Genomic DNA, 13,904 nt, shown 5'->3' with positions numbered 1-13,904 from the left:
GGTAATGCTGAATCAGAGGAGGCCCCAAATGTACGGTACTGCGCTCAGAGTACTCTTATTAGTTCTGATCACTGAGGTTTTCCACTCTTGGCTATTTTAAACCCAATCAAAATTAAACTGGTTAATATAGTCCTGCTAAAAATAATGGCCAAAACAATTTTATAAGATTTCATCCATCTTAATCACCCAGCCACGGGATCCCAAAGTCCCTTGGTTTCAGCCTCCAGTTGTTTGTTTGTAAAAGATTTCAGTGTTTTCATCTTCACCTCTTTACTCCATGTACGTTGATCACTCTTCGTATGACAAGAAATGTCTCGATGTCGGTCCGGAATTTACTATTCACAAGTTTAAATCCACCCTGCTCCCGCAGTTTACTTTCAAGTTAATTCTTGGGTGCTCCTTTTCTATTTTGTTTACTACCTCGGGCAACTTTGTACACTCACCTCACGGACATCATCATCCCGTGATCAAAGCCCCAAGTTCCTCCAATCAATTTTCTCATTGTTCAGCTCGTCAACACCAGGTATCAGTGACTCCCCTGCGTACTGTTCATAACATCTTAAATCTCTGCCTCCCGCCTTCAGAATTGGCGATAGTCGCCACAGTCCCAAAGGACCATAGGCTTTGAGGGGGAGAGCTGACTGATGGTGATTTAACCTGGGGGTCATCACACCTCAGGCAAGGGGCAAGGTTGAGAAGGAGGGGCCTTCATGGATAACCTCAGCCAATACTGAAGTTTAACCCGCGTTGTTGGGTTCGCTCCGCATCACGCATCAGCAATCCAGTCAACTGAGCTAAACTGTCCCCCAAATGACAGTAAGCTGAGAGCAGCGCTTCTGTCCCTGACTCCTCTCACTTATCATTGGCTTTACAATTTGCAGCTCTGCATTAATTGAACGGATTCATCATCAATACCACTGAAGAGCCCTTGGTCACTTTTTTGGCCTGGTTCTTAATTATTTCAACATCATCTGGGGGCAGTAGCACAGTGGTAATGTTACTAAATTGGAATCCCACCAAGGCAATGGAGGTAGATTAAATTCAACTCAACAAACATCAGATTAAATGCTAGTCCCATTAATAATACTCTTGAAACTGCCGGATTGTTGTAAAAACTCCTCTGGTTCACGAACGCCCTTTAGGGAAGGAAATCTGCCGTCCTTACCTGGTCTGGCCTACATGTGACTCTAGATCCACAGTAATGTGGTTGACTCTTACCTGCCCCTCTGAAATTGACAAGCGAGCCACTCAGTTGTACCAAACTGCAACAGAGCATCTTGACTGTACCAACACTAGAGGGACTGCAGCGGTTCAAGAAGGAGGCTCAACACCACCTCCTCAACTACAATTCAGGATGGGCAATAAATACTGGGCTAGTCATCGATGATCATATCCCAAATGAATGATTCATGGAGTATGTGTATCATTTCTCCTTCCTACACTATACCCTTGCATTAATGTCAGCTCTTCCTCATCTGTCCACGTACATATCTTAAACAGCTGTCTCTTTATTTTCTGAGTTCAAACCCCAGCTCTCCAGGTTTGGAATCTGAAAATTTGAATAATTTGCCTCAACAAGTGCCAATATTTTATTTGTCATTTCAAAGTTTTCTGCTATTGTAGCACTGTTGCTTCACAGCGCCAGTGTCCCAGGTTCAATTCACGGCTTGGGTCACTGTCTGTGCGGACTCTGCATGCTCTCCCCATTTCTGCGTGGGTTTTCTCCAGGTGCTCCGGTTTCCTCCCACAAGTCCTGTTAGGTGAATTGGACATTCTGAATTCTCCCTCTGTGTACCTGAGCAGGCGCCAGAGTGTAGCGACTAGGGGCTTTTCACAGTAACTTCATTGCAGTGTTAATGTAAGCCTACTTGTGACAACAATAAAGATTATTTTTATTATTCCTCTTCATTGTACTGAAGAATGTCTCCGCATTAGGTATGAATTTGCTGCTTCCCTCCGGATGATCAACTGTATGTAATTTCCAGACAGGCGCCCAGCTCAGACAGAGCTCAATGCTTCCCCATTCATCCAAAGCTTATTTGGGAAGATGTAGTGTGCTCACTGGTGGATTCACGTCCATTTCAGGATTTGAATCCATGATACAGACTGCATTGTTGGAGGTGCTATCTTTCGAGTGAGTCAATAAATAAAGACCCAGTTGCCCTTGCAGATGTAAAAAGGTCACCCCCACAACTTTACTTAAAAACCAAAGGCACTTCTTAGCATGCCTTGGCAAACTTGTACTCGAGCAGTACACCAAGCTCAAAGGGTCATGTGGGGAGGATGAAGGGCAAACAGGGACATTGTGGTCTTGAGCACATTACTCAGAATGGCATAGAACTTACAGCACAGAAACAGACCGAAGATTTTGATGAAAGACCATCTACATCAGGATTCTCCCTCCACAGATTTTGGTTTCTTTGTTCTTCCATGGGTTTCACTGGCTGGGCCGGCCATTTGTTGCCCATCCCTAATTGCCCATGAACCTGAGCGGCATGCTTGGCCATTTCAGAGGTCATTAAAGAGTCAACTCTTAGTTGCTGTGGGTCTGGAGGTCAGACCAGGTAAGGATGGCAGATTTCCTTCCAGATGGATTTTTACAACAATCAATGACAGTTTCATGGTCACCACTACTGAGACTGGCTTTCTAATTCCAGATCTATTAACTGAATTTAAATTCCACCAGCTGGTGGGATTTGAACTGGTGTTCCCAGAGCATTAGCCTGGAATTAGCTCTGGAGTATTAGTCTGTGACATGATCATTACGTCTCATTTTCTCCTCAGATGCTGAGCGTTTCCAGTACGATCTGTTTTTATTTCAGAATTCCAACATCTCCAGTGTTTTATTCTGTAGTCCACGCTGCGAGAGATATATTTCAAACTGCATCTCCTCATCAGCCTCCATTAATGTACTCATCTATTCCTAGCTTCCCCCATGCACTTAACTAACATTCCCTTAAAGGCACCAATATAGTTTGCCTCAACTATTCAATGTGGTGAGAAATTAACATTCTCACCACACTCTGGATAAAGTTTCTCCCTAATGCCCTACCGGATTTTTGGTGACTATAGTATATTTATGGCTCCTAGTTTTACTACAGAATCCAACCTTACACAGCTATCCTCCCCAGTGACATCCTGGAATCTGCAGCTTCAGTAACAGTGGGGAAACAACTGCACACATATGCATCAAAATTAAATTCTTGTCATATTTTGAGACGCCAGTGAAAGACCGAGGCCAACAGCTCAGGAAAACACCAGTGTTCTTTAAGACCTTAAGATTTTTAAGACCTTGGGCAGCATAATGGTTAGCACTATGGCTTCACAGCACTGGGGTCCTAGGTTCGATTCTCATCTGTGCGGAGTCTGCACGTTCTCCCTGTGTCTGCGTGGGTTTCCTCCGGGTGCTCCGTTTCCTCTCACAATCCTGAAACTGTTAAGTGAATTGGACATTCTGAATTCTCCCTCAGTGTACCCGAACAGGCGCCGGAGTGTGGTGACTAGGAGCTTTTCACAGTAACTTCATTGCAGTGTTAATGTAAGCCTACTTGTGACAATAAACATTATTTTAAAAAATGTAAGACCTTTGTCACCTATGTAAAGTGGGCGCTGTCCACTAAACAGCAACTCTGTCCCCACAATACTGCAGAAAGTTAGAAATATCAGGCATGAGACAAAATAGCTCAGTCAGTGAGGTAAACATGGTCATTCGTAGTCTGGTCTTAAAAGGCCTAAAACTGTCAGAGGAAGGGAAGATTGAAAGAGATCATGGCTTTTACAGGCGCTAAAAGTAAGACAAAGGGATGCGGGTCGATTTCAATAACTTAATAACGCAAGAGAGAGACAGGATCAGCTTGGTGGGATATCTGAAAACTCAGAAATATCAATATGCCTAGGCAGCCGCATCCACTGTGGTCCAAACCTGCATTTACATAGCACCTTTCACACCCTCAGGACATCTCAAAGTGCTTTACAGCCAGTGAAATACTTTTGAAGTGTAGTCACTGTTATTATGTCGGAAATGTGGTAGTGGATGTGCACAGCAAGTTCTCGCAAACATCAATGAAATAAACCATTAGATTATCTGTTTAACTAATGTTAGTTGAGGCATAAATATTGGGCAGGACTCTGGGCCAACTCCCCTGCTCTTATTTGAATAGTGTTCTGACATCTTTAACATCCACCTAGAGATGCAGATGTCTTATGCAAAAAAATTGCACCTTTGACAGTGCGGCACTCCCTTGCTACATGTAGAACATAGAACAGTACAGCACAGAACAGGCCCTTCGGCCCTCGATGTTGTGCCGAGCAATGATCACCCTACTCAAACCCACGTATCCACCCTATACCCGTTACCCAACAACCCCCCCCCCCCCCCCCCCCCCCCCCCCTTACTTTTTAGGACACTACGGGCAATTTATCATAGCCAATCCACCTAACCCGCACATCTTTGGACTGTGGGAGGAAACCGGAGCACCCGGAGGAAACCCACGCACACACGGGGAGAACATACAGACTCCGCACAGACAGTGACCCAGCCGGGAATCGAACCTGGGACCCTGGAGCTGTGAAGCATTTATGCTAACCACCATGCTACCGTGCTGCCCCCTATTCCCTGTTTATAAAGCGTGTTCCATAGAGTGTTTTGTTAATTAGGGATATTCCCCGAAATAGCACTGCCTCCATTTTTTTGTTTTAGCACGGTTATAGAGCATTATCAGGCTTTTTTTTTTTAAAAACCATCACTTCACCATATCCGTCCTCAACCCTCCAACTTGCCATTTCCCTCCTCGACCCTCCCCATTGCCGCTTCCCTCCCCGGCGCTCTCCCTCGCCTCCCCGTGCTGCGTCACCCTCTCCGCTCACTCCATCTCACTCGCAGCTTCTCTTGCTCCCACGTTCACTTACTCCCTTTCTCTGCCTCTCCCAAGCCGTCGCTCACAGGACAGCGAGAGTTCTGGGGAGGGAAACAGCGAGCTGGATGGAGCGAGCGAGAGAGGGAAGCAACAAGCAGAAGAGTTAGGTTCAGGAAGCAGTGAGCGGAAGGCTAATAGAGTTCATAATTTATTAAGAGTTAGAGGATTTTGAGGCCCAGTTAGGTTCAAGCAAGCCAATACGTTTTTAATGTAAATGTAAATAATACAGGACAGGTTTACATGTTTTCTCACAGGAATGTAACTTTTGTTAAGCACGGTTTCCTTAAGCACACTTCTTTTCAGGAACACATTAGGTGTTCTGAACAACAGATAACTGCACTAGAGTATCAGCTTGGATTATGCACAGAATTAAAATTAGATGTCCAGTATGTGCTGAATTTAGTGGCCCCGATTGGCACGAGCGGTTGAGGAGGCTTTGGTGCCTCTAAGCTGTGGGAAGAGAGATCCAACTGTTCACCATCCAGTGACAGCTGCCAGCGACAGTAAATTCAGGCTCAGCTGCGATCATCTTTACTGTATTGGCACATGCCCGGGCATTGCCCACTTGGGTAACGTGTCAACAAACGAACAATTATTCTCAAGCTCTTCCTTGGTCTTTCGAAAGAGGAGGAAAAAATCTTTAGAAGAAAGGGGGATGTTGGTCAAAACGAGGACACAATCAAGAAACCCGCCCAATTAAATGCTTTCTGAGGGGATAATTCCATTTCATCTTGTGGTTGGGGCTGTCACTCTGCACAACAGTGCCCCTAACCCTACCCCCCCCCCCCCCCCCCCCCCCCCTCACACACACATCTTGCTTCACTCCTGCAGCAGACTCCTGTCCTCACCACTCTAATCCAGGCTTCTTGTTCACAGACTGACCGTGTGATAACAAACTGTTGACAAGTTTCCGGCAGACAGCCATTCGCCGTTGAATTCTTCCAGGTTCCAGCAGCCACTCACTCAACACCATAGAGAGATCACAGGCTTAATTAGCCTGCATTGTTATCGACATCCCTTCTATTACCGAGCACTGGTACTGAGATGTTTAAAACATGTCAGCTAAACCAGTGATGTTTGCTATGGAAAACTACCAACAAAGTTGAATTTATTTTAAATGTGTTTTTTTTCTGTGTGATGTTGAGATGTGAGAGATCCCCTAGTCCCATCCCTTTTCTTTCTTCACATTAATGACTGCTTATGTCCAACTCGTGCCAAATCACGTTCCCCCATCTCTCCTGTGCTCACCAACACCTCAAACATAAAATTCTCATCCGTGTGTTTAAATTCCTCCATGACCTCATCCCTCCAGATCTCAGTAACATCCTCCAGTTCCATAACCCTCCATGAACTCAGCATTCCCCCCAATTCTGGCCCCATTAATATCCCTGATTTCCTTCGTCCACTGGTAAATTGTGTCCTGGGTTCTCTGGGCCCAAAACTCTGGAATTCCCTCTCGGAGCCTCACCGCCTCACTACCTCTCTGGCAATGAGTCAAGCACTCCTGGCCGCTTACCGCATCACCTGTCCTAGTGTTTCCATTAAAGGACTCAAAATATAGAAAATAGGAGCAGGAGGAGGCCATTTGGCCCTTCGATCCTGCTCCACCATTCATTATGTTCATGGCTGATCATCCAACTCAATAGCCTGATCCCATCGTCTCCCCATATCTTTTGATCCCCTTCATCCCACGTGCTATATCTAATTGCTTCTTGAAAACACAAGTGCCACCTGAAACGGAGAATTCCCGGGCGTTTTACGATGCCAAAATTTATGAACCCTCACTGATTCGGGGACCAGTGCGGGGCTGACAGCGGTGCCGGATGAAACTCCCGGGTCCCTCGCTGAAAACGGCCACAGAATGGCCGGGTCCGTGGCCGAGCATGCACATGGCGATGACCTGCAGTGATCGCGCCATACAACATGGCGGCGGCTGTGCGTGGACCCGACCCGCCATCCGTGCCACCCCCCCATCAGTCTCCCAGCCCTCGCCACCCCACAAGCCAACCCCAGGCCACCCCCGGGCAGCAGCACGGATCCCGGCCGAGTGTGGTGGCGCTGGACACAGTCCGCAGTCGCCACGCCGGGTTCCCGACCGCTCACGTCAACCGTGCGGGGCTGTTCAAGGGGCTGAATGGCCTCTTCCTGCTCTCACAACATTATGAACATTGGCTATGGGGCGGCCTCCATGCTGTGAGCAGGACAGAAACAGGGCTAAAGGGATCTGACCAGGGATTTTGTGAAGAGATGCAGGACACGATGAGGTGACGATTCCCAAGAGAGAAAAGACAGGCTAGAGAAGGGCTGTTGGTGATTTGGAACAGAAAGTAATGGCACCGGAGGAAGAAGAAGAACCACTGCTAACTGCAGCTGGTGTGTGATGGGGTGGCATTGCCAGTAAAGGGGTGAGGAGCTGACTGGAGTGGGAAATACTGTGGTAAGGATTCATGGATTTAGGTCACTTGGAAAAAGGAGGGACCCTGCATCCTACAGGGTGCTCTTTCCAAGGGCAGGTGCAGAATCAATGGGCCGAATGGCCTCCGCCTGCACTGTACATTCTGTCATTCAGAACAAGAATGAGTGGGAGACAACACGGGGTTGGGGTGGGAATGTCAAGAAATGATGATGAAGGCATAGTACAGGCAGAGAGGCAGCCCCAGAGGTTTATTCCCACAGGTTCGAAGAAGTATGCGATGAGGAGGAGAGATGGGAGGAACAGCTTTGAAGAACCTTTTGTTAAAGAAGAATTTACAATTGCCGTTCGAAATCATCCTGCAGCAAGCAGCATTTAACGCAAGGAGATTGAAGTTAGGTAATGTCTGATATGGTCAAGAATGGTTAAACTGGTTGTACTCCAGAAACGCTCAGGGTTTCCATCCTCTAATTTCAGGGTTTAAATATACAGAATGTACTTTATTTTTGAATGAAGCACTGTGTTGTAAATGCTGTGCTTGTCGAGCTGTGAGTTTGTATAAATAGGGTTCAGAATTCCCATTTCCGGCATTCAGCGATACCATCAATACCAACAATACCATCTACAAGATACAATGCAAGACTCATTCCACAGCACCTTCCAAACTCGCAACATTTATCACTTAGAAGCACAAGGGCAGCAGACATATGGGAACCCCATCATCTGCAAGTTCCTCTCCAAGTCACTCACCAGCCTGACTTGGAAATATATCGGCTGTTCCTTCACTGTCGATGGATCAAAATCATGGGGACAATGTAGAGCAGCATTTTTTTCCAACTCAAGGTCGCAACCCATGGGTGGGTTGCGGGCGGGTTTGGGGAGGGTCGCGGAGCGTTCGGTCATGGTATTCCCGATTACGGGAGAAGCACCTAAAGGCCGCGATCAGCTTTTAGGTTGCCAATGCTGCTCACTCTGCGCATACATGCCCCCTCAGGCGGATACGGCAGTGCGCCGGCCCAGAGCCCAGCGGGGCAGACTGTCCCCTCATGACGTCAGCACGCTGTCCCAGTACCGTCTCCTCCTGAGGTAGCACGCTGTGTCAGTACTGTCTCCTCCTGAGGGAGCATGCTGTGTCAGTACTGTCTCCTCCTGAGGTAGCACGCTGTGTCAGTACTGTCTCCTCCTGAGGGAGCATGCTGTGTCAGTACTGTCTCCTCCTGAGGTAGCACGCTGTGTCAGTACTGTCTCCTCCTGAGGTAGCACGCTGTGTCAGTACTGTCTCCTCCTGAGGGAGCATGCTGTGTCAGTACTGTCTCCTCCTGAGGTAGCACGCTGTGTCAGTACTGTCTCCTCCTGAGGTAGCACGCTGTGTCAGTACTGTCTCCTCCTGAGGTAGCACGCTGTTCCAGTACCGTCTCCTCCTGAGGGAGCACGCTGTGTCAGTACCGTCTGCTCCTGAGGGAGCACGCTGTGTCAGTACTGTCTCCTCCTGAGGGAGCACGCTGTGTCAGTACCGTCTGTTCCTGAGGTAGCATGCTGTGTCAGTACTGTCTCCTCCTGAGGTAGCACGCTGTGTCAGTACCGTCTCCTCCTGAGGTAGCACGCTGTGTCAGTACCGTCTGCTCCTTACGTCAATGCACTGTCCCAGGACCAAATTTATTTTTAAAATCAGCAGCGTCTTCCTGCCAGAGGCAGCAGCAAAGAGGTCCCTCGCTCGGCATGTACACGTGGTCCATGTTTTGGGCGTAAAATCATGGAGGAGAGATTCCTCCATTTTGTAGCTGCCAACAAGCAAGCAACAGAACTGCCTGAAGAACTGAAGATGGGTTATTTTGTAGCAAGGAAGAGGGGGTCAGAGACACAAACAGACAGGATCTCACAATTAGGCCTGCTGGAGAGAGCTGCTCAGGTGAGTCCTCAGCAGGACATAGCAGAGATGGTGTGAACTCCAGGGACTTTGATGAACAATCCATTGACAAGAAACTGAAGTTGGGAACAAAGTTTTTGGAGGTAATTTCTTGAGATATGGCTTTAATTGTGCCAATGCAAATCAGGACACAAAGCCAATGTGTGTGATTTGCAGGGAAGTACTGACAAATTAAAGTTTAACGCCCTCAAAACCACAAAGGCATTTGAAGACTAAGCATAGCGAGTTCGAGGACAATCCTCTTGATTTTTTTCCAAAGGATGCAGCGAGAATTTAACTCATCAGCTGAAGTCCTTAGTAGAAATGTAACATTGACTGACAAAGCAAGTGAAATCGCGAGGACATTGCAGGCTCACCTGTCATATTAAAGGTAAGCAAAAATAATGTGTCGTGAAGTTCAGGTGGCGTGGGTTGTGAAGGCCGGTCGGCTTAGGTCACAAAGGTCGGCCAGCATGGTGTATCTCGTGCTGTACCTGTCTTGGGAGTGTTTGATGGGGACAGTGTAGAGGGAGTTTTAATCTGCATCTAAACCTGTGCTGTACCTGCCCTGGGAGTGTTTGATGGGGACAATATAGAGGGAACTTTAATATGATCTAACCTGTGCTGTACCCAGATGTGTTTGTAGGGGGCTTTTACTTGTATCTAGCTGGATCTGCCTGGTGCGTGTTTGATGGGATATTTAGGGGATGCTTACTTTGTAGCTAGGTCTTATTTAGGGCTGTCAACAGTGATTACATGTATTCCCGGAGGTTTCATTATATGACGTGGCCCCATGTTCCAGCCATTAGTCGTCTAACACATCTATCCTTGTGATGTACTGCCTTCCTAGACCAATTGGAAAGCAAAATACCTCATTACCCAACTGGATGATCGCTGAATGCCGGAAATGGGAGTTCTGAACCCTATTTATACAAACTCACAGCTCAACAAGCACAGCATTTACAACACAGTGCCTCATTTAAAAATAAAGTTATTCACTGATGGTCTCCCCCCACCCCCCCCCCCTTAACGGTGCCAGAAACCCCCATCTAAAGTCTACTATGGATGTCCCACAAATAGCTGATTAATACCTAAATGCACTCTAGCGTGTGCCAAAGTAGTTAACTGACAAGCATCACATCCTTTCCAAACGCACTTCATATAAAGTGATTATCTTGCCACCAGGTGTAACAATCTCAAACACTGATCGAGTCTGTGTTGGAACCTGCAGTTAGGGGGGGGTGTGGAATGAAGGGGCCAGGGAAAGAGAAAAGAGGAGGAGCAGGCCGGGATGAATTGACATCACTTCAAATAAAACAAGTTAAAACTTAACCACAACAGCCAGCTCAGGAAGAACGCAATCCAACATGACAGGAACGAGCTCACCAACAACTCAGAGGCCAAAACAAGTGACCACAATTTGCAGCTGGTGACAGCTCAGTGCCTGCAAAAACATTACACTCTTGTAATAGAGGCAGGCACGGACATCTTTCCCCGCTGACTCAATGGGTAGACGCTTTGAGTCAGGAGGTCAAGATTTCAATCAACCCCCATTCCAGAGTTTTGAGCCACAAGATTCAGATTGACAGCGCAAATCGTGGGAACATGGATTTAGGCATTATACCTGATCCCCCTACTCCCACCCCCCACCCCGGAGGGGCAATGATAGATAGCACATCAGGGAAAACCTGGATACCAATGGATTAAACTCACCAACAGGCTGCTCTGCTTCAGCTGCTTGTAGGCCGCAGTACCATAACTTGTGAGTGAGGTAACTCCTGGCTCAGTGCCAGGAATGTACCGCTTCCACTGGTCCTGTTTGCGGCCTTTCTCAGTTATTTCTTAAGTAAAGGCTCCTATTTATGGGCAAATGTGAAAGAGAACAGCATCTGCATTGAGTACAGCCCCATATTCATAGAATCATAGAATTCCTACAGTGCAGGAGGCCATTAGGCCCATGGAATCCGCACCGACCCTTCGAAAGACCACCTAGGCCCAATCCCCTCCCTATTCCTGCAACTCCACCCTGAGGGGAAATTTAGCACAGCCAATCCACCTAACCTGCACATCTTTGGACTGTGGGTGGAAACCAGAGCATCCGGAAGAAACCCACACAGATGAGGGGGAAATAGTGCAAACTCCACACAGACAGTCACCCGAGGTCGGAATCGAACTCGGGGCCCTGGCGCTGTGAGGCAGGAGTGCTAACCACTGTGACACCATGCTGTCCTGATTATTGCCAGCCCTACATTAGATGGGAGGCCTGAGCTGCCACTCGAGCAAGAGATGAGGTTTGGAGGGTGTTATAACCTGCCTGCTTACCACTGGCTGGGGACTAATGGCAATCCCACAATCCTTGGGGAGTATGAGCTTCCCCCAATGAGGGGAGGCAGAGAAATCATTAGTAGATTCCCTACATAAACAAAGCTGGCCAGTTTGGAACCAGCTAGAGAGGAGTGAGCAGCAAGGGAGTTACTGCTGCTGTTGTGTATATATATGTTATTGCAAGTAAATGTCATTTTTTTCTATCCTTCAACTCATTCTGGATTCTCCATGGCCCCCGCAAAAGAGGGATCCGGGGGAGAACAGAACTGAGGGCTCAACTGAAACAGTACCAGAGGAACAAAACGAGAAAATTAAGCGTTTAAAAATAAAGGGTCTCCCACTTAAGATTGAAATGAGGAGAAGTTTTTTTAAAAAAAATAGAGTCATGAGTCTTTGCAACTCTTTTCCACATCTTTTTGGAGTGAAGAGAGAACAATGAGCAGGTCCTGGCAATGTGTGGGAGATAGGGCACAATAAACAGCTGAAAGCACAGGTGACTGACAGTAAAGACGACTGATTACTCTCTTTCCTTAATCCAAGGGCAGCACAGTAGCATAGTGGTTAGCACAATTGCTTCACAGCTCCAGGGTCCCAGGTTCGATTTACAGCTTGGGTCACTGTCTGTGCGGAGTCTGCATGTTCTCCCCGTGTGTGCGTGGGTTTCCTCTGGGTGCTCCGGTTTCCTCCCACAGTGCAAAGATGTGCAAGTTAGGTGGATTGGACATGATAAATTGCCCTTAGTGTCCAAAATTACCCTTAGTGTTGGGTGGGGTTACTGGGTTATGGGAATAGGGTGGAGGTGTGGGCTTGGGTAGGGTGCTCTTTCCAAGAGCCGGTACAGACTCGATGGGCCGAATGGCCTCCTTCTGCACTGTAAATTCTTTGAAATTCTATGAAATAATATGGGGTTCAATCCCACCCGCACTGCCATCAGCAGTCAAAATATATGTAATGTAAATTAGTATTAAAGAGAAGATTTTATTTGCAATGACACATTCCGCCATTTCTTTGTCCCCTCTCCCATCTTTTTCTCTTACTGTGGCTCTCCTGAATACATTAACATCAAGCTTCAATACCCCCAAGGTCAATGGCTTTCTGAAGCTTTGCAAAAATTCTGTATTAACCACTGGGGTTGTACTAAGCTTCATTGGCCTGCAAGGCTTACTTCGCACTTGTGTCCACCTTTGAGTTTTAGACTTGTCCAGAGGATCTTTCTGGAACGCTTCCATTGGAGTCGCTGCGATCACCAACTTTCGCCAAAGTTCCGTTCGTTGTAATTGTAACCATTTCTAGCCAGATTTTTAGGAGTCTTGTTTTGTGTTTGTTTGACTCTTTCCCCCCCCCCCCCGGTCACTCGTCTTTCCTGGCCAGCTAACCCAGTAACCATCCTCTCACCACACGCTGTCCCATGCTGTCCCACTCATTTGCTTACAGGCTTTTGTGCTGTAATCTCACCATGGAGGGATCCATCTACTTACCGGCTCTTTACGTCAGCACAAACCTGGCCTGTGTCTTCAAAGCTTTTCTACACAGTCACCACACTGCGGTTTCAACACTCTCCGATGCTGTGGCTTTATTACAGTCTGACCAGAATGTCAAGGGTTGTTTCATGCCATGTAGCACAATTGTACTGAATCCTACTGCCAGGCTGAGTACCATGTTGTGTTTTCCTCATGATTTCAGAGCATCAATCACTTACAAGAGATTGGGCAAATATGTTGTGGGTTCATTTATTATTCCCGGCACATGTGAACATATATACATGGAAACAAAGCATGAAGACACCAACGGCAGAGCTGACCGCTTGTGCTCTGCTGAAAAGCAAGAGTGCAACTAAACCTGCATGACACACTTCCTTCTAGTGATGTCATGCTGCAGTGCCTTAAAGGCATATTACAACAGCATACAAAGCAGGTTGGGGACATATTTTCCACTTGTTAAATTTTTAAACCCCTCTCCCCACTAACATCATTAGAGGAGAGCGACAGATTAATATTATTGAACAAGGACCACAGTTAAAGACACTGGGATGAATAATCCGATTTGAAGAATAAGTTCAGACGCCCACGCGTGGATCCAGCCTGCCAGAAACTGCCCTCATGTAATCAGACTCGCCACCCCCGGACCAACCCCCACCAGTGTCCCAGCCCCCGCCAAAACCCCCACTGCCCGCGGAACGGCTCCCACCCAAATGTGGCGGCGCTGGACTCAGTCCACAGCTGCCATGGCAAGTTCACGAAAATAAAAAGGACAAGTGTTCCATGCCGTCGGGAACTCAGCCCATCGGGGGCGGAGCATCAGGGGAGGCCTTCAGGTGATGTCCTGAAGCCGTCCCGATGGCGTG

General features: G+C 47.4%; 1 protein-coding gene across 2 annotated transcripts in view; it reads right to left on the bottom strand.

Annotated features, from left to right (window-relative positions):
* Nucleotides 1-13,904, bottom strand: part of LOC119952964 (caskin-2-like) — a 320,000-nt gene that overhangs the window by 113,135 nt on the left and 192,961 nt on the right. The gene's annotated exons all lie outside the window — the stretch shown is intronic.

This window comes from Scyliorhinus canicula, chromosome 18 (genome assembly GCF_902713615.1).
Source record: "Scyliorhinus canicula chromosome 18, sScyCan1.1, whole genome shotgun sequence".
NCBI classification, from domain to species: Eukaryota; Metazoa; Chordata; class Chondrichthyes; order Carcharhiniformes; family Scyliorhinidae; genus Scyliorhinus; species Scyliorhinus canicula.
This window is presented reverse-complemented; position numbering and strand designations above follow the sequence as displayed.